Below are 19,957 nucleotides of genomic sequence, written 5' to 3'. Positions count from 1 at the left end.
GGTTACTTTAGCTGCGTGGGATCTGAGATGGTTCGAATCTTGTCACGAGTGATTCTAAAGGAAAATAAACCATCATCACGTGAACTTCGGTCATCCTCGCAGCAGCGGCTTTTGGCTCAACCATCGGACAAAGACGGTAACCGCATCGCGCGGCGCTCTCAGATGCGCCTCTGCGGCCGTCTGGAACGCTCTTCCTTCCAATATTAGGAGGCCGCTCGGAGGCTCTAAACGTTTAAATCATCTGGATTGAGAAACCCCATTTCTTAAGAACTGCTTTTTGTGTTGAGTCTGTTGTCCTTCCCCTGCACCTCCGATTAGCACGGCCGGTTACGTACGGCGCAAAAGAAGTTCAACGTACGTATATACATACATAAGTAGTGTAAATAGCGTCGGCTGGTGGACAGCAGCGGCAACTGCGGTGGACAGACAGCGCACACGCCGTTGAGGGCGTGCACGGTGTGTGTGGGCAGAGAGGAAGAACTGGGGCAAGGGTCATGGAGGACCCCGCCTGGAGGCCCCTGGAACCTGCTGGAGGGTTCGAGAAGGGGGGCGTGGTCAGGGCTGAGCCAGGGCTACGCCGGGAGCATAAAAGGAGCCGAGAGCGGGGAGCTCGTGGCTGCCGGTTCTGGGAGGGGACTCGTCTCGTCGTCACTGTCGTCTCGTCGCCGTCGTCGCTGAACGTCTCCGCTAGACGTTGCCCTGCGAAGGAGAGGAGTTGGCGATCTCAGCCAGCGTCGTCAGTGTTAGACGGCCGGTGTTGTGTACAGGCGAGGCTAAGCTACTGTGGAGAGTGTGCGGACGAGACCGTGGAAGGTGTAAATGAGGAAGGTGCCTCCTGTAAACCCTGTCTCTGAAACGTTGATACTACACATACATGCAGCTATAAACTACACGTGCTTTGGGGGATGCTCATTACGCTCGTTTAAATGTTTGTTCCGGTAATTTACTCGTAAACAAAGAAGCGTCCTCCAAGACCGCCTTGCATTCTCTCATCAGCCGTCCACAACCCCGCCGTGACCGATGAGGCCATCTGCATCGCTTAAACTTCCCCGCGTCATTATCTGTCATTTAAACGTCCTCGGTGTTAAATGTGCGTAAGGGTAATGTAACATTTGAGCAATTATGCATCTATTGATATCACGAAACCTGATACCTGTGACCCACGTTGCGGGAAGGGGGGTAGAGGCAAGGATACAGTGTAAGGGTGGACGAGCAGGCAACGGGAGAGGGAAGGGATGAGGCCAAGGAGGGAAGTCCCCAAGACAGACAAAGAGGGGGAGGGCACGGCTCAAGATCGGGGGCGCCACGGTGGCTAGGAGATGTTAACTACCTCGCCTCGTACGCAGGAGGTCGTGGGTTCGATCTCGACCCGAATGAATGCTGTATATTTGGAGGTTTAACACGTAGGCTTTCGCGACCAAGATCATCCACGGTACAGGTGTTTTTGTAGCTTGGCTCTCCAACACACCGGTATGCTGTACTAGTAACGAATTGACACGTTCTGTTTAGTTGACAAATCTTACTAATTGGCTGTGTCGGGTGGTGGCGGGTGTAACGACACATTTATATATTTACGCAATATAAACCAAAAAAAATATTTATTATGGAGAATATTTGGAGTTTGCCTGTTCTCTCTGTCTCTCTGCCCGTGATCCGGGTCCTCTGGTAAATTTTCCTCCACATTTTAAATCAACAGGCGTTTAGAGTATTTGCCTGCTGTACATGTCTACATGATGATAAGCCACTTCGTTGCGCTTTCATTTGTGACAGCAAGGTCGCTTCTGATCATAAAAAAACTACATTGCTCAGTAGGTGCCTTACCTAATAATATAAAAAATATAGTTAAAATTACAATAGTTTCATTTTAATTAGCAGCAGGGAGGGCGAAGGAGCGGCGTCGGTGGTGAGAGGAGGGGGAAGAGGGGGAGGTGGAGAAGAAATGACCGAGCCAATATGTATAGCCACAAGAGAGGGTGGTGGTGATGATGATGAGAGAGGAGGAGGGAAGAGAGGGAGAAGAGAGTGGGAAGTAGCGACAAGAAGCGAGCTGCACAGAGGGGGAGGTAGCAGCGCGCGTGTTCACAAGGGGCGGCGGTAGGGAGACGATCGCCACTGATGGTGGCCGTGAGCGGGAATCGAACTCGCGTCACCGGGTTCGCAGCGAAGCGCGCTAACCGCTGCGCCACCACTCCCCACCACATTTATACAGAAGACGGCATTGTACAATACCGCGCTTTGCACACACAAAGACAAATATCTCCCGTGTAGCCTGTAACAGACTGTTGGAGCAAGTGCTGTTCGCGAGCATCTACGAAGGAAGGCAGAGCACACGAAGGGGTCGGTGGCCAGCATCGCGCCCGGCCGCCTTTGTCTCCCCAGTGGCGATGTTTACACACCGTACCAGGTACTCATTTGAGGAGGCTGAGTCGACCTGGTGGAGGCCCAGGACCGGTCACTGGTGTTGACCGTGAGCGGGAATCTAACCCCCACCTGTGCCTTGCTCCCATTTAAACGAGAGAGAGAGAGAGGTTCAGGGGGCTGTGATGCAACGGCAGGGGTGCGCTCCATCGTGAAGCAGCAGCAGTAGCAGCAGCAGTAGCAGTAGTAGCAGCAGTAGCAGTAGCAGCAGTAGCAGCAGCAGTAGTAGCAGTAGCAGCAGCAGTAGCAGCAGCAGTAGCAGCAGCAGTAGCAGCAGTAGCAGCAGTAGCAGTAGTAGCAGCAGTAGCAGTAGCAGCAGTAGCAGCAGCAGTAGTAGCAGTAGCAGCAGCAGCAACAGTAGCAGCAGTAGTAGCAGCAGCAGTAGCAGCATCAACAGCAGTAGCAGCGTGCTCCCCGCCTAATGAGATGAACCCAGAGATTCCCAGGGCTCGCTCGCTCAACTCACTCAGCTCGCTCAGCTCGACCGCACGCTCCGCTGTACCTTAAAACGGCAACGTGCGGTCGACCGCCACCGCATGTCGCGCCACTGCACACGCGCTCGACGCGAGCAGCTGATATAGAGCGAGCGGTTGCTGTGGACGACAGCGTATTGAGTTGAGGGCATCTCTTCGCATGTGTGGCGTGTGTGTACGCCGATACACGTCTGGACTTGAGTGTGGGTAATGCATGGGTGCGTGTGTTTGATCGTTTAGCGTTTAGCGCGCTGCGCTACGAACCTGGCCACCCGAGGTTCGATTCCCGCTCACGGCCAACACCCAGTGACGATTATCTGAACCGGCCATGGGCCTCCCCTATGTCGACTCAGCCTCAAATGGAAACCTGGAGTGGTGCGTAAAAACATCGCCACTAGGGAGACAAAGGCGGCCGGGCGCGGTGTTGGCCACCCACCCGCTCGTGTGCCGTGCCGGCCTTCATAGGTGCTCGCTCACAGCACTTGCCCAACGGTCTGTTAAGGCTATACGGGGCATCTTTGTCTTTGTTCAGTGGAGCGGTAGTGTAACGGTTAGCGCCTTGCGCTACGAACCCGGCATGTACGTTGAACCTCTTTCTCACCGTACGTAGCCAATCGTGGAGAGAGAGAGAGAGACACGCACACTCCAAATATACGGCAGGCGTCAAGGTCGTGATCGAACCCACGACCTCCTGCATAGCAGGCGAGGTAGTTAACATCTCCTAGCCACCGTGACACCCTAAATGCAATCTCGGTCGCCATCTCTGGCGAGCGCTGTGCATTAACGTATACATTTAAACCCGGTACAGACGCGTTTCGGTACATCTTATTTGTTATCTTACAAATTTTTACCCACAATATGTATTCCCCCCCGGGGGACGTGTGGGTTCACAATTTATATGAATAAGTCGACTGTAAAGCAGGTTTCGATTTACGTTGTTTCGCATAAAGTTGCCTTTTCCAGAGACGCATCCCTGACGTATGTCGAGGACTTGCTGCAAAACCTAAACCGTTCGCTGGCAGGGCACCTTGAATTTTAACTTGTAGTTCCTTCCCGTGAGTTATCGCAAGAGACTCGCTAATTAACTCCACCTTCTTTATTTTTCCGCGAGTCTAACGTTGTCCAAGAGGGACTGTTTGTGTGCACAAAGTCCAACGTTCTTGAGGCCTACGAGTGAATCGTAATCATCCTACGGCATCATACGTAGGCTTTCACGACTTATTTCTTCAGAGCTGCTCTTTGTGTTCAGTTTGTTGTCGTTCCCCAGCGCATCTCCGACGAGCGCGGTTGGCTACGTGCGGTGCGAAAGAAGTTTTCAACACGCGTGCGGTGCACACACGCGTCGCTGCCAGCATCGTCGTCCGTTCCTTCTCTCGTTATCCGTCGCCTCTCAGCCTTCGCCTTCGCCTTCGCCGCCACCGAATCCCGTCAGTCGCTTCGATTTACGTCGTTTCGATATACGTCGCCGCAATACCCCCTACACAGGGGGGCGAGAGGGGTGGGGGGGGGGTGGTGGTGGCGACGGGCAAAACGTCAGCGCCAGTTCAAAGTGACAACACCAAAGGCAAAGATCGGCCGTATAGCCTTAACGACTTTTCGGGCAAGTGCTGTTTTGCGAGCAGCGCCTATGAAGGCCGGCACGGCACGCTAGAGAATGGGTGGCCAGCAACCACGCCCGGCCGCCTTTGTCTCCCGAGTGCTGACGTGTACACACCACGCCAGGCACTCGCTTGAGGCTGTCGACCAAGGGGAAGGGGTGGGGGAGGCCCAAGTCCGGTTTAGATAATCGTCGTGGCCATGAGTGGGAATCGAACTCGGTTTGCTGGGTTCGTAGCACGGTGCGCTAACCGTTGAGCCACCACTCCCAATGGAAAAATAAAATCACCGCAGCCTCCTTCAGAGCCGCGCGTGTGCTCACTCGCTCGCTCACTCGCTCTCTCGTTCTCTCTCTCTTTCTCTCGCCGCGGTGATTATTTTGCTGGCCCTGCGATAAGGCCGTTCAAGTGGAAAATTAGATAAAAACCCATTTTTAATTTTATTTCATTGCACGGGTCACATCAGGGTGTATAAACGACGCGTACGCATTGTGCATTGCGGATCTTTATGGGCTGTTTGTGTGCGCGCGCGTGTGTGTGTGTGTTTATTTACGATTTTTTTTTTTAGCGGAGCGGTAGTGCAGCAGTTCGCGCGCCGCGCTACGAACCCGGCCACCAGAGTTCGATTTCCCGCTCACGGCCAACACCGGTGACGATTATCTGTAGCGGTACCCGGGCCTCCACCTAGGTAGACTCAGCCTCAAATGAGTAACTGGTGCGGCGTGTAAACGTTGCCACTAGGGAGACAAAGGCGGTCGGGCGTGGTGCTGCTGGCCGCCCCCTCGTGTGCTGTGCCGGCCTTCATAGGTGCCTCGCTAACAGCACTTGCCCCAAGAGTTTGTCGAGTCTATACGGGGGATCTTTGTCTTTGTTATTTACCAGCCGCTCCCAACTGTGATATATTTAAACCTGGAAATTTGGGGGGGTTATGCATTTTGTCGGTTTAAATATTTTTTTGTTCATTACGGCCGCTGTAATTGTAACCAATACCGTAGCACAAGGGACGATGCGAAACTTAGATCGTCGGTTTAACGTGGCCAGTGATGATGATCGATATCTGTCCTGGTGGTTAGGCCACGGTAGTTTTATGCACACAAAATAATAGACCAACGTACAGGAAATGTTCATGGAAAAATATGAAGAGGTGTGACTGGGGTGCGATTGTAGCCCAAACTGTGGACCACAGAGTAAACTCATAGAGATCCATAGAGATACATAGAGACCCGCAGAGATACATAGAGACGCATAGAGACACATGTAGATTCATAGAGGTCCAGAGACCCAGAGAGACTCACAGAGGCACATTAATGACGAGCCACAACAGCGCGATTTTGGGCATGCAACCCAAACTATGGACAACATAATACGCCCTTCGAGACAAATCGAGATACATAGAGACCCGTAGAGATCCATAGAGACTCATAGAGACACGTGGAGATTCATAGAGATCCAGAGACCCAGAGAGACTCATAGAGGTACATTAAAGACAAGCCACAACAGTGAGATTGTGGCCATAGAAACCAAACTATGGACCACACAGTAAACACATAGAGACACAAAGAGATACAGAGATAACTCATAGAGACCCATATTGACACATCTAGATAAAGTAGACTCATAGAGACCCAAGTAGATTAATAGGGGATACATTAAATACACGAGCCAAAGCGATGTGATTGTGGCCATGCAACCCACAACTATTGACCACACAGTGAACCCACTGTGTTATCTGCGCGCTTCTTGAACGGAGGAGGATGAGGAACAGCGACACGAACTCTCTCTCTATCTACTGAAGCCCTCTCGTCGTGGCCATCAGCAGCAAAAGTCGACGTTGACATCGAGCTCCTGCACCGCATTGCCATGGGCAAGAATAGAAGAGAATGGTCAATGTAGAGCAAATACCGGACAGATTTTGAGATGATTACAACATGATGCTGAGATGGTGAATTACATATTTTGTGGGAACGTTTTTTTTTTTTGAGGAGTGAAGTGTTGGAACTGGGTCATCGCGCAGCGCTACGAACGCAGCAGTCCCAGTTGGATTCCTGGCTCCGGGCTAACAGCTTTGGCAAGTGATCAAAAGCAGTCCCTGTCCGTCTCCCCCCTTCACCAAACGTGCACTGACCAGCATGGTGAAGTATGGTGAAAACAAAACAAAAAACCTCAACGACCGAGAATGTGCGGGGGAGGCCTTCAATCAGCAGTGGATTGAGAATGGCCAGAATAGATGGGGTTTTTTTCCATCTAAATATATAGATTTGAAACAATAACAAATAATAGGAAATAAAAAGCAGGATTAGGTGAGATGGACCCAAGCGGACTAAGCGATTTGAGTCCCGAGTCGCGAAGCAACGCGGTGCGACATGTCGCACGGCTTTCACCGCGTGCGTCCTTCAAACATTTCGCGAGGAATTTATTTTTTCCGCGCAACGTTGACACAAAAGAGGAAAACGCGCGTGCGAAACATCGCGCTAGTGACGAGGACACCTTCCGCCAGTAAATCGGCAGCGTGCGTGCGAAGCGACACACGACGTGGCGACTTGGAACTGCGGATTCCCGTACACAGAGACGCGGTGAGAATGGGGAGAGAGGGGGGAGGGAGTGGTGGGGGAGGGACAGGAGGAGGGGGAGGGAGAAGGGGGAGCAGCAGGAGGAGGGGGGTGGTGGTGGAGGGGGGAGCGGGGAGGAAGAAGGGGAGGGAGTGATGGACGGGAGGCACACAATGGGGTGACATCTCAGAACGGTTTTCATCAGACCCGGCGCATCCTGAACACAATGGGGAGTGTATCCCACTCATTGGTTAGAACGCCTGAGTTCGATCCTCGGTTGCACCCGGGCCTGATTGAAATGGATTTTCAGGTGTCGCGAGTTGATGGCTTCAGCCCACGTAAACAATTGAGTGATACAAACGAGCAACTTGTCTTGTGTTTCAGATTCATTCTGATAGAGTCCAGGTCTGTGGATTAAACGTTTCTGGGTTGTATTTTGTTTAATCAATCAACACTCTTTGGATACATGTCAATGTAAGTATATGGGTCTCTGTCTATACGTATATGGGTCTACAGGTGTCCGTATGTAAGTCTATGAGTCTCCATATGTAGGGCTATGGATCTCTGTATGTAAGTCGATGGCTTCTCCTATGTGATTATATGGGTCGCTGTGTAAGTCTATGGGTTTCTATGTAAGTATATGGGTCTCTATGTAAGTCTATGGGTCTCTATGCAAGTTTATGAGTCTCTGCGTAAGTCTATAGGTCTCTATGTAAGTCTATGAGTCTATGTGTAAGTCTATGGGTCTCTATGTAAGTCTATGGGTTTCTATGTAAGTATATGGGTCTCTATGTAAGTCTGTGGGTCTCTATGTAAGTCTATTAGTCTATGTGTACGTCTATGTGTCTCTGTGTAAGTCTATTGGTCTTTATGTAAGTCTGTGGGTCTCTATGTAAGCCTATGGGTTTATATGCAAGTCTATGGGTCTCTATGTAAGTCTCTGGGTCTCTATGTAAGTCTATGAGTCCCTGTGTAAGTCTATGCGACTCTGTGTCAATCTATTGGTCTCTATGTAAGTCTATTTGTCTCTATGTAAGTCTATGCGTCTCTGTTTAAGTCTATGGGTCTCTACGTAAGTCTATGGGTCTCCGTGCAGGTGACGGGGCTGAGCCATATTACCCCACTGCCCTTTGTGAACCCGGGATTTTTAATCACGGGCGGCGACCTCGGGGGTGGTGGTGGAGGTGAATCGTCGATGTGAACTCTCGAGATCTCGGACTCGGCGACCCCGACCTCCGCTGCGCCACCACCGGGCTGGGCCCCCTCCAAGTCTTGTCGCGTGGAGGCCCTCTTCCTCCAAGGCGCCGGTCAGCGCTTCGTCGTTGTCGAGCGCGGCTTGGACCTTTTGGGTTCTGCGTCTTTCGTCAGGCTGCGGGGGCCATCGTTATTATCCAAAGGTGCCCACTCCCTCCCACCAATTAGGGTAACCCCTCGCGCGCTCGCTGGGAACGAGAGGGCCTCGGGGGCGCCGTGATGTCGCCGTACCTTTGCTTTTGTTTTGGTTTTGTTTTTTGGCCGTCAGGAATGTGCGCGGCTCCGCCTGGACACGCCGGCTGCTGCGTCGAGCGCACCGGGCCCCGTGATGGTCAAGCCGATATACATTTACTTGAGTTTGTTCATTCTCAGAGCTCTCGAATGTAGCCACATTTGAGCAACAGAAGCAACGTTAAATGTGAAGCGGTTTTTTTTTTTGGTGACTAGGTTGAGATCATATTCTTGGTTCTTTCGGTAAAGTCACGTAGAAGGGAAATAATAAAATAATACAAATAAAACAATAAAATCATCACGACGTTTCGATTGCAACACAAGCAATCATCATCAGGTGTGAAAACCACAGCAAGACATTTTGAAAAAAGTGGCGTTTTTTTCTTAACGTTAGCACCACGGACAGCAACTGGCGGTTGTTCAGACGGACGAGTCCATCTATGCTCGGAACGGAGGAGGGGGGAGATAGAAAGAGAATGGAATGCGGTCTGAAAGTCACCGTATGCGTGAACTCAATCAATTAAGACCCGGAATGGTTTATCAAATCCTTCCAATGATTGCTGAGCCAGAATCCATCTTCTCGGTTGAAATTGTCTCTGTGTTTGTATATGTGGATAGCCTCATGAACGAATCTCTCATGGTAGCAAAGATGGCTTGCAGAGAACCTGTCAAAATTTAGGTTGAGATCATCAACTAACTGCACTTGAAAACCTGGTTGCTCACATCTCAGTCTATGTGTTTCTATGGGTATTTATGTGAGTCTATGGGTCTCCATGTGTTTCTATGGGTTTTTATGTGAGACTATGGGGCTCAATGTGAGTATATGAGTTACTATGTGAGTCTATGAGTTACTATGTGAGTCTGAGCCTTTATGCGAGTCTATGAGTCTTCATGCGAGTCTATGGGTCTTTATGTGAGTCTATGGGTCTTTATATGAGTCTATGGATCTCTATGTGAATCTATGAGTCTATACGTGATTCTATGGGTCTTTACGTGAGTCTATGGGTCTCTGTGTGAGTCTATGGGTCTCTATGTGAATCTATGAGTCTATATGTGAGTCTATGAGTCTATACGTGAGTCTATGGGTCTCTGTGTGAGTCTATGGGTCACTATGTGAGTCTGTGAGTCTCTATGCGAGTAATTGGTGACCGGGATAAGACCATCAACTCACTGCGTTTAATAATCACCGTGGACAGCAGCGGCCGATACCTGTCACTCGAACCCAGGATCTCAGCGTTGCCAGCTCGGCGCTCTGACCTCTGACATCGGAGTCACCTCTCAATTGTTGTTTTTTTTCGTTCCCAGACGATTGGTCTTAGGTTCCGCAAAGGGCTGTGCACTGCTGTAGAGTTCAACATGAAGACGGTGCAAAGGGGATGCAGAAAAAGGCGCAATGCAGTGTCGACACTCTTTAAATAAAAAGGTGTTCAATTACATTCCGACTTTCTGCTCCAGTGTCATTTCTGTAGCGTTCTTTTCCCATAAGCCACATTCACGATCCCAAGCAGAGGCAATAAATAAACGAACACACGCACACACACGCACTCACACATGCACTCACACACGCACTCACACACGGACTCACAGATCCCCCGTATAGCCTCAGCAGACTGTTAGGGCAAGTGCCGTTAGCGAACACCTATGAAGGCCGGCACGACACACGAGGGGGTGGGTGGCCAACACCACGCCCGGCCGCCTTTGTCTCCCGAGTGGCGATATTTACACATCGCACCAGGTACCGATTTCAGGCTGAGTCGACCTAGGGGAGGTCCTGGACCGGTTCAGATAATGGTCACTGGTGTTGGACGTGAGCGGTAATCGAATTCGGATCGCTGGGTTTATAGCACAGGGCGCTGACCGCTACACCACCACTCCACACACACCCACACACACCCACACACACATGCTCACACACGCACACACCTTTACCCACACACTCAATTCCTCTCGGTGGGGGGGGGGGGGATGCAATAACAATTCTTAAATTCCCACGACAACACACCAAGATTCCTTCAGCATTGCCTTCGGATTTATTTCAATTTGTTACCAGATCCTTCGAGATGTCTCTTTTATAACAAGATACCCCCCGTGTTTTGCCAAGGGTACCAATTCCAAACTAGGCCTTTTTCTAAACGAACGATTAAGTTGTATTATTATCATTCTTCGATCACAATGAATCCAAGAGCTAAAGCAGGTTTTCTAGAATAGCAAAATATGTCTACACTATTCAAAAGCACTTTCTTGGATAATATATTGTTGATAATGTATTGTTGATCGTGCATTGTTAATCATTAATTGTTGGTCATGCATTGTCGATAATGCATTGTTCATCATGCATTGTTGATCATGCATTGATGATAACGCATTGTTGATAATGTATTGATGATAATGCATTGTTGATAAAGCATTGATGATAATGCATTGATGATAATGCATTGATGGTAATGCATTGTTGATAATGCATTGTTGATATGTATCGTTTACATGTATTGTTTAGATGTATTGTTGATAATGCATTGTTAATAATGTATTGTTGATAATGCGTCATCGCCATCCTACCACGTACTATGAAAGTATTAGTTAGAGGCGCAGCCCTGCTGCTGCTTGCTCCCTCCACTGCTGGCGGGAGGGCCTCCACTCCACAAGAAGCTCTGGAGAGGCCCTGCAGAGAGTGATGTTCGGCCTCCTCTCCCACGCTATCTTGTAAGAGGAAGACAACAGCGCTCACACTTTACCCCACCACGCGCGACTTGACAATGGACTTGAACTGCGCTTTGCGTTGCCATTTAGACCGCCGTATTGACAGGGGAGCTGGGCGAGGAAGGGGATCGGGGAGAGGTAGGGGAGGAGCATTTAAAAACAAACTAAACATCTGGATATCACAAATGATAACTCGACGAAGTTGCGTATCATCAAGTAGACATTTATATCGCAGCCCAAAACTCTGAACGCGTGTTGATTATAAATGTGCAGGGAAAACCCGGAGGGACCCGGCAGGCGTCAGGGTCTGGTTCGAACTCACGAGCTCACGAACCTCACGAACTCGCGAACCTCCCGTATACCAGGCGAGGTGGTTAACATCTCACCACCGCGGCGCCCCGAGTCGAAAGGGGCGACCTGGACTCACGGTGGACGCGCCCTTCTCTCACAACACTGCAGCGTCCCAATAAATAATAATAATAATGAATGAATGAACACATCTAATTATTGTCACTCGTCATTACCATGACGCATTCTAGCAATCGGTCCTATTGAAGGGCCCTTGGTCCCGACTAACATTCGGCAAGAATGTTTGTACGTTTGCAATTTGTACTTATATACCTTATTAAATGTTTTTTTCCTGACTTGCTTACCTGTTCTCTTTTAGGCACTCCTATCTTGTCGTTGCTGTTGTCGTTGTAACTTGCTGGACATCTGTGAAAAAGAGCTTCATAGTTCATCGGATTCCTCGGGTCTCAACAAATATCCCTATTCTCAATATGGCACATACGTGTAACAACAAATGATAGATTTTGATTTAAAGCTTTCGTGACTCCAGGGATTCATATTCTTGGTTCTTTCGGTAAAGTCACGTAGAAGGGAAACAATAAAATAATAAAAATATAAAACAATAAAATTCTCACGACGTTTCGACTGCAACACAAGCAATCATCATCAGGTGGGAAAACCACAGCAAGAAAATTTGAAAAAAGTGGCCGTTTTTTTAATGTTAGCACCACGGAGAGCGATTTGGCAGTTATTCAGATGGACGAGTCCACCTTGCTGTGGTTTTCACACCTGATGATGATTGCTTGTGTTGCAGTCGAAACGTCGTGAGAATTTTATTGTTTAATATTTTTATTATTTTATTGTTTCCCTTCTACGTGACTTTACCGAAAGAACCAAGAATAACAAATGATCGGTGGAGAAAACGTGAAGGTGATTTATTGCCACGTGAAGCTCATGGCTCTGGCAGCTGCGGCATGATTTTAGTGAGTTTCCATGGAGGCGTTGAGTTGTCAATACCTCCACGAGCCACGCCTGTGCTGTTTTAGGGGAATTGCGTCGTTCTCCGTTGCACGGCCTGTTCTGGATGCCCACGGTCGCACGCTGGAGATATGTTTTTTGTCTTGTTGATTTCCATTTGTGCATCAGTTATCCGCAATCTGCCGCAAACGCGAGGAGGGAGACATCGCAGCGACGGTGACACACTCCACTGCTCATCACGCGGTTGTCTGCGGCTTGCCCGCCTGAACGTGAAATCGCTGTTGTGTGTAAGCTCCGCGTCCACATCAAAAGCCGTGCGAGAGACATGAAAAGACTCACGAGATGATGGCTGATAAGGTGGCGCTTCATTGTCGCGGCCTGCACTGCCACCTATCGACTGCTCGCCGGTCTTGGGGAGAACGAGTGACAGGGTCGTCGTCATCATCATCACGATCCATGGGCAAGCGACAAGCCCGGCGGTTGTCCGATGCACATTTCGTCTTTGCTTTTCTTCTCTGCTCGGCATGTGCATTAGCGTCATCGTCACAACAACTGATTTACTGAATAACAACAACAATAGTGGTTTAAAACAGAGAGATTCAGGGGCGCGAGGAGGAGGAGGAGGATGAAGAGGAGCCACTGACGAGGAGCGGGAAGGAAGCAGCCACGCGTTGCGGAGCACGGAGCTACCAACAAATTGCCCAAGCTCTGCATGTCCTCTATATTTATTTAGGGTGTCACCGGCCAATTGGTGAGCGTTTACATGCGGGAGGAAAGCCGAGCAGCCGCAGGAAAACCCAAGAGTGCGAGGGGGAAACACTCGATGCCACACAGACGGAGCAGCTGTAGTCTCGCATCGCTTGCTGTCCTCCCCACATGTTTTCATTGTCGTGGGTTCACTCTCCGACACACCCAGTGTGCCGATGTAGTAACTAATTGGCACGTTTTGTTTACGTGACAAGCATTACTAATTGGCCGTTTCGTGCGGTGGTGGGTTTTTACGACGCATTTATATTTAGGCGATCTAACACACACACACAAAACACTTAATTGTGCGGTGTTGTATAATTCCCGTCAATAAGACCGCGTGGTTATGAGAATAAAGAGGATATAGTCGTTGTTGCTTCGGGCAATTGAGCTTCTTCATAGCCAGCAAGCCGCAGGCCAGAGAGGACGAACGGCGGATAAAAGTTGTTGACCGGCCATTAGGTACCGCATGTACTGTACGTATGTTGAACTTCTTTCGCACCGTACGTCGCCAACGGTGGTTAACACCACGGTGACGGGTGATCTTGTAGTCGACGCTGAACCGGATTGGGGGGGGGGGAGTCCGTGGAGGAGGGTGGTGAGGGGGGGGGTCTAAGGGACAGACTTCGCGGTCGCTCCGTAGTGGCACGCGGCTATGAGTTGTGGGCCGTCCATAAATGACGTCACGCACCTAAGGGGTGGGGGGTGGGAAATGTGACGTCACATCAAAATGCGCAATTTTAAATAAATATAGACAACACGTTCTCCTTAATTAAATAGACTTTTTGATAAATGTTTTCTCCTACAACATCAGAGTGCAGCGGCACATTAAATACGCGCTACAATGACAATTGTTTAAAGCAATTTGAAGCATGTCGTATTATTATTTTTTTGGGGGGGGGCGGGGGCAGAGCTTTGACGTCATTTATGGATGGTCCCTTGACAGAATCTGCGGCGAGTGTTTTAATGCGTCAGTGCATCCCCTTGCCTTCTATACACCGCGTGGTACGCTTGGCTTGCGTACTGTGCGAAATAAGTTCAAGATACGTACAATCAGACAGAGCAAAGAACTTCGCAGACTGTTGGTGCAAGTGCTGCTAGCGAGCGCCTGTCACGTCTGACACGGTGCACAAGAGGGTGGGTGGCCAGCACCACGCCCCTCCGCCTTTGTCTCCCCAGTGGTGAAATTTGCACACTGGACCAGGTACTCATTTGAAGCTGTTTAGATCTCGGGGAGGCGCAGGGCCGGTCCAGGTAATCGTCACCGGTGTTGGCCCTGAGCAGGAATCAAACTCGGGTGGCCGGCTTTGTAGCGCAGCGCGCTAACCACTGTGCCACCGTTCCCCACTGTGAACACACACACGCACACACACACAATCGCACACACACTCACACGCACCCTCGCACACACACACACTTGCACAGACACACACACGCATACACACGCACACACACAATCGCACACACACTTACATACACCCTCGCACACACACACACACGCATACACAAACACCCGCACGCACGCACTGGCGAGAGAGTGCAGCTCATCTCGATTTGATGCTGGGGGGCGAAATGGAAATGCATTGAAATTGTAGCCAATCGCTATCAGCTGCGTGTGTGGCGGACATGTAATCCAACCTCTCTCTCTCTCTCGCCCCGCCATCCCCAACCCACTTCCCTCGTCCCAATTTTGTTCGCCCGTTACACGCTGTAGCTCTCCGTTTCCGGGCAGCGCTGTGACTTCCAGCTGCCCGCAGAGTGTAGACTCGAGACTAGCGAAGGGGCGGCAGCAGTAGCATCGACTGCGTCGTCAGGACACTCTGACCCTGACCCGTCCCCTCTCCCGTGCCCGGGGTACCGAATACCCCAGGAGTCGGTAAGCTGCGGTCCCGGTGGGGCAAGCGGCGGCACTCTGGCTGCCCCTTTGCGGGAAGCCGTTTAACAACAACAATAACAACAACAACGCGACTTTTTTTTCGATTTAAAGCTTTCGTGACAGCAGGGATTCATATTATTGGTTCTTTCGTTAAAGTCACGTAGAAGGGAAATAATAAAATAATACAAATGAAATTCTCACGAAGTTTCGATCGCAACACAAGCAATCGTCATCAGGTGTGGGTTTTCACACCAAGAATAACAACAAGAACAACAACTACAACAATAAAAACGTACATCTGAAAGTACAATGTAACGTAAAGATCATTGATTTAAAAACGAAAACTGGCAGGGAATGATGGGTCACTATGGAATGTCTTGGTGACAGCAACATGTACAACAGTCCAACTAGATTGTGAAATAATTACTAAGGTCTGTGTGGGAGGTGGGGGGGGGTAGACGCAGTTTATTCCATCACCTATTGTGTCTGAGTCAGGTTGTTGTTGTTGTTGTCGCTCTGTTGTGTACCCGCTGTGTCTGTGCTCAAGTGCCTCTGCGGCGTGTGACGCGACTCTCCGACTCTGTCGATCAAAGTCAAAAACAAACAAAATAATGTCTCCTCCTTCTTCTTCCTCCTCCTCCTCCTCTTCTTCCTCGTCTTCTTCCTCGTCTTCTTCCTCCTCTTCCTCTTCTTTCCCTTCTTCCTCCTCTTCTTATTCTCCTTCTCCATCGAAAGGTTGCCGAGCTCTGCTACACCCCGAGACGAGAGGCGTTCCGTGGACACAGACGACCAGCCGCTGGTATAAAATAAAATAAATAAAATAAATGCAGCAGTGGAACTGCTGTGAAATCACGCGGCCGTGATTTCAGTGGAACTGCTGGATTTATATATTTTTTTCCACCTGGGGATGACCGCTTGTTTTGCAATCGTTATTTATTTTATTTTTCTACCCACGCGACTTTACCGAAAGAACCAAAGAGTATGGATTCCTTCAGTCACGAAAGCTTCATATCAAGATTGACCAGCCCCTTGCCCTTCCCATTGTCCATCACACGCGGCCGATATTGCGTGGCATCGCCCCATCGAACCGCTTTTGTTGTAGTAGTTGTTGTTGTTATTGTTGTTGTCTTCATTGTTTGCGTGGTTGTTGTTGCCTTTGTTGTTGTAATTATTGTCTTTGTTGTTGTTGTGGTTGTTGTTGGAGTTGTCGACTTTGTTGTTGTTCTAGTTGTGTTTTTTGTCAACAACCGCCATTCGTCACCACGGCGCTTGTGCCAGGCTATGTGCATGTTAAGGCGACGTGAACTGTCCAACGCCCGCTGGCAGAAGTTCACGGGAGAGATTCAGCAGGTGCCGTGGGTCGACTGACTGAGATGATTGGCCGATGTATAAACAACAAACAAAAGATCCCCCGTATAGCCTGAACAGACTGTTGGGGCAAGTGCTGTTCGCGAGCACATATGAAGGCCGGCACGGCACACGAGGGGGTGGGTGGGCAGCACCACACCCGGCAACATCGTCTCCCTTGTGATTTTTTTCACACCCCAACCAGGGACTCATTTAAGGTTGAGTCGACCTAGGGGATGTCCAGAACCGGTTCTGATAATCGCCACTGGTGTTGGCCGTGAGCGGGAATCGAACTCGGCAGGCCGGGGGTCGTAACTGCTACATTACCGCTGCCCACAAACACAAATATCAAAGATCCCCCATATAGCCTTAACAGACTGTAGGGGCAAGTGCTGTTAGCGAGCACCTATGAAGGCCGGAACGGTACACGAGGGGGTGGGTGGCCAGCACCACGCCCGACCGCCTTTGTCTCCCTAGTGGCAATGTTTACACACCGCACCAGGTACTCATTTGAGGCTGAGTCAACCTAGGGGAGGCCCGGGACCGGTTCAGGTAATCGTCACTGGTGTTGGCCGTGAGCGGGAATCGAACCCGGGTGGCCAGGTTCATAGCGCAGCGTAGCGCTAACCGCTACACTATCGCTCCCCTTAAAAAAAAAACACACGCACGCACGCACTTTAATTCCAGATTAAAAGCTTCGTCCAGATCGCAATTAATCCAGTGACACGTGTACACGTGGGTTGCCTTTTTTTTGGTGGTTGGGGGGGTTTGCTTTTCCATCAAAACATAGATTGAGCCGCTGTGTAATCCCACAGATGGTGCGGGTCATGCCCACCACGGATTTAGGGGCAGCAAGGAAAATGGGCTTGGGATCACCGTCTCCCAATTTGGGGGTTCTCACCGCTTCGCGCCTAACACAGAGCTGGGTGCCACGGTCGAGTAGTTATGTGGACGAGTGGCTGCGTACTCGAGTGGTTAAATGGTCGAGTGGTTTAGTGGTCGAGTGGTTTAGTGGCCGAGTGGTTTACTAGTCGAGTGGTTAAATGGTCGAGTGGTTAGATGGTCGAGTGGTTTAGTGGTCGAGTGGTTCAGTGGCCGAGTGGTTTGCTAGTCGAGTGGTTAAATGGTCGAGTGGTTAGATGGTCGAGTGGTTTAGTGGTCGAGTGGTTCAGTGGCCGAGTGGTTTACTAGTCGAGTGGTTTAGTGGTCGAGTGGTTAGATGGCCGAGTGGTTTACTAGTCGAGTGGTTAAATGTTCGAGTGGTTAGATGGTCGAGTGGTTTAGTGGTCGAGTGGTTAAGCGGCCGAGTGGTTTACTAGTCGAGTGGTTAAGTGGTCGAGTGGCTGAGTAGTCGAGGGGTTAAGTTGCCGAGTGGTCTTAGTAATCTTGTGGTTAAGTGGCCGGGTGGTTAAGTAATCGAGTGGTTACGTGGCCGAGTGGTAGAGCGGTTGACCGCTTGTGTGCAGACGTTTGCGGATACTATGTGCCGCGCTACAAATCGCCATTAACAGGCGGCCCTCTTACTTGGCTGCCGTTTGTTGGGTGCCCATGAAAGTTTAAGTGGAGGAAAAGTACCTCGAGTGGGAAAAAAACACAGATACAATTTAAATATATATACTACCTGCAATGCCATGATTTATGCAACATGTTCAACAACAACAAAAAATAACAACAAAATACGGAACATTTTTTCTTTCAAAGTGTGCAAAGAAGCGTGGAGAAATGCGTGCTTGTGGAATTAGACTGAGAGACAGAAAGAGGAGCGCGTGGATCAGAGAAGATGTGCCGGTTAATGTCAGAATGTCATCATTCAATCTGATGAGAAAGTTTAACACGGTAGGCTTTCGCGACCAATATTATTCATAATAAAGGTTTTTGGGTTAGATCGCGTTATTTATAAATGTGTCGTAATCCTCCACCACCCGACACGGCCAATCAGCAAAATAAAGTGTCACGTTGACAAAAGACAATTAGTTCACTACTTTAGCCCACCGGTGTGTTGAAGAGTGAATCCACAACATTTACAGTTTGAATACGACGTTTCGCTGGTAATTTCATCCGCCAGAATTCTGGCGAATTGCCCGATGATGCTGGATGTATTTACCAGCGAAACGTCGAATTCAAACTGTAAATGTTGTGGATTCACTCTTCAACACACCGGTGGGCTATTGTAGTGAACTAAATGTCTTTTGTCAACGTGACATTTTATTTTGCTGATTGGCCGTGTCGGGTGGTGGAGGGTTACGACTGATGAGAAAGGCCAGTGGTGCTAGGGCAGGACGCGTCTCGACCAGAAGGGGCAATGGTGAGCGGTCATCAATAATAACGGAGCGGCAGCTGAGGGATGGAAACGCTTCCTAAACGACGTGCACCATCAGTGGATGGACCACGGCTGATGATTACTGGAAACAGGATCTGACGAGAGTGCTCGTGGTCTGAATGCGCAATGTTGTGGTGTGTGTTTGTTTGTCTTCGTGCGTGTTTGTGTCGGTTTGTGCGTGGTGCTGGCCCCCCTCGTGTACCGTTCCGGCCTTTCATAGGTGATATTCGCTAACAGCACTTGCCCCAACGGTCGGTTAGGGCTATACGGGGATCTTTATCTTTGTTCTATACCCTGCTTTATCATTCATTGGGCAAAGTCGGCCGCGTGCAGTTCTATCAATAGAAGCGCGCTGTGGTTGTGATCTGGAAAATTAGTTTAACAACAACAACAAAAAAAACCATTCAACTCAGAGAAACAAAATCCTAGAATCCTATTCGCAACATAAAGAATTCCTCAATCGACCCCAAGACAATCAATTGTATATATTTATTCTGGAGGCTTCAAATATAGATTTCACGAGAGATTCCGATAATTAGGCACACGATGTATTTCTTAAGACCGCAAGAGTTGGCGACGGCTAGGGGAAAGGCCATGATCCAGCAGTGGATCGAGAATGGCTGTTGCTGCTGCTGCTGCTCATGACGATGATGAAAGAAGGCTTACAATAATTAGAAAGCATATTATCAGAGTCCGCCTTGTTCCATGTCTCGATAAGAAAGTTAAAACGAGTCCAAGCGATTCCATGCAGTTCACATGAGCTGTATCGAAGCATTGGTGCTCATTCATTTCTTGTTCACAGCCCTGAAAGAGCCCGTGGTGGAAATTCCACATTCATATGGCAGGGGCGAGTGCTTCCATACGACAAGCGCCGTTAATTTCCCCACGAATTGGTACCAATTTTTAATCCACCCCCTCCAAACAGGATTTGCCCTTCACAACATTCCAACTGCGAGCCATTCAATTTCACGCTGGCCGGCAAAACAACCTGGAGAATTCTCCTAAATATAACCACAACAATAAACAACGTACATGTATAAACATTTACAGCAATACCCCGATTAACATCTCCGCATTTTACGTCGTTTCGCAAACACGTCCTCGCATCATCTTGAACACCGCTACGGCTCGAATTGCGTCGCCTCAACCCCGCACTCACGTTGCTGACGGCGCCGTCCCAT

General features: G+C 49.6%; 2 long non-coding RNA genes across 3 annotated transcripts in view; one reads left to right on the top strand and one right to left on the bottom strand.

Annotated features, from left to right (window-relative positions):
• The window catches only part of LOC142930609 (uncharacterized), a 36,709-nt gene extending 26,753 nt beyond the window's left edge, over positions 1-9,956 (top strand). Inside the window, exon 2 of the long non-coding RNA XR_012946560.1 lies at positions 9,826-9,956. This is a non-coding gene — a long non-coding RNA (uncharacterized LOC142930609). The remainder of the gene's footprint in view (positions 1-9,825) is intronic.
• Positions 9,957-10,531: 575 nt separating this feature from the next.
• On the bottom strand, positions 10,532-13,272 carry LOC116951217 (uncharacterized). Of its 2 annotated transcripts, XR_004404149.2 has the most exons (3): positions 12,526-13,272; positions 11,874-11,934; positions 10,532-11,331 (listed from the first exon to the last, which is right to left on the bottom strand). It is a non-coding gene; the product is annotated as an uncharacterized LOC116951217 (long non-coding RNA). The 2 variants fall into 2 exon arrangements; XR_004404148.2 differs by having other exon boundaries at positions 10,532-11,934.
• Between the last annotated feature and the right edge of the window lie 6,685 nt (positions 13,273-19,957).

The sequence above is a fragment of the Petromyzon marinus genome, chromosome 42, assembly GCF_048934315.1.
Source record: "Petromyzon marinus isolate PM22_M1 ecotype Great Lakes invasive population chromosome 42, UKy_Petmar_22M1.pri1.0, whole genome shotgun sequence".
Taxonomy (NCBI): Eukaryota; Metazoa; Chordata; class Hyperoartia; order Petromyzontiformes; family Petromyzontidae; genus Petromyzon; species Petromyzon marinus.
This window is presented reverse-complemented; position numbering and strand designations above follow the sequence as displayed.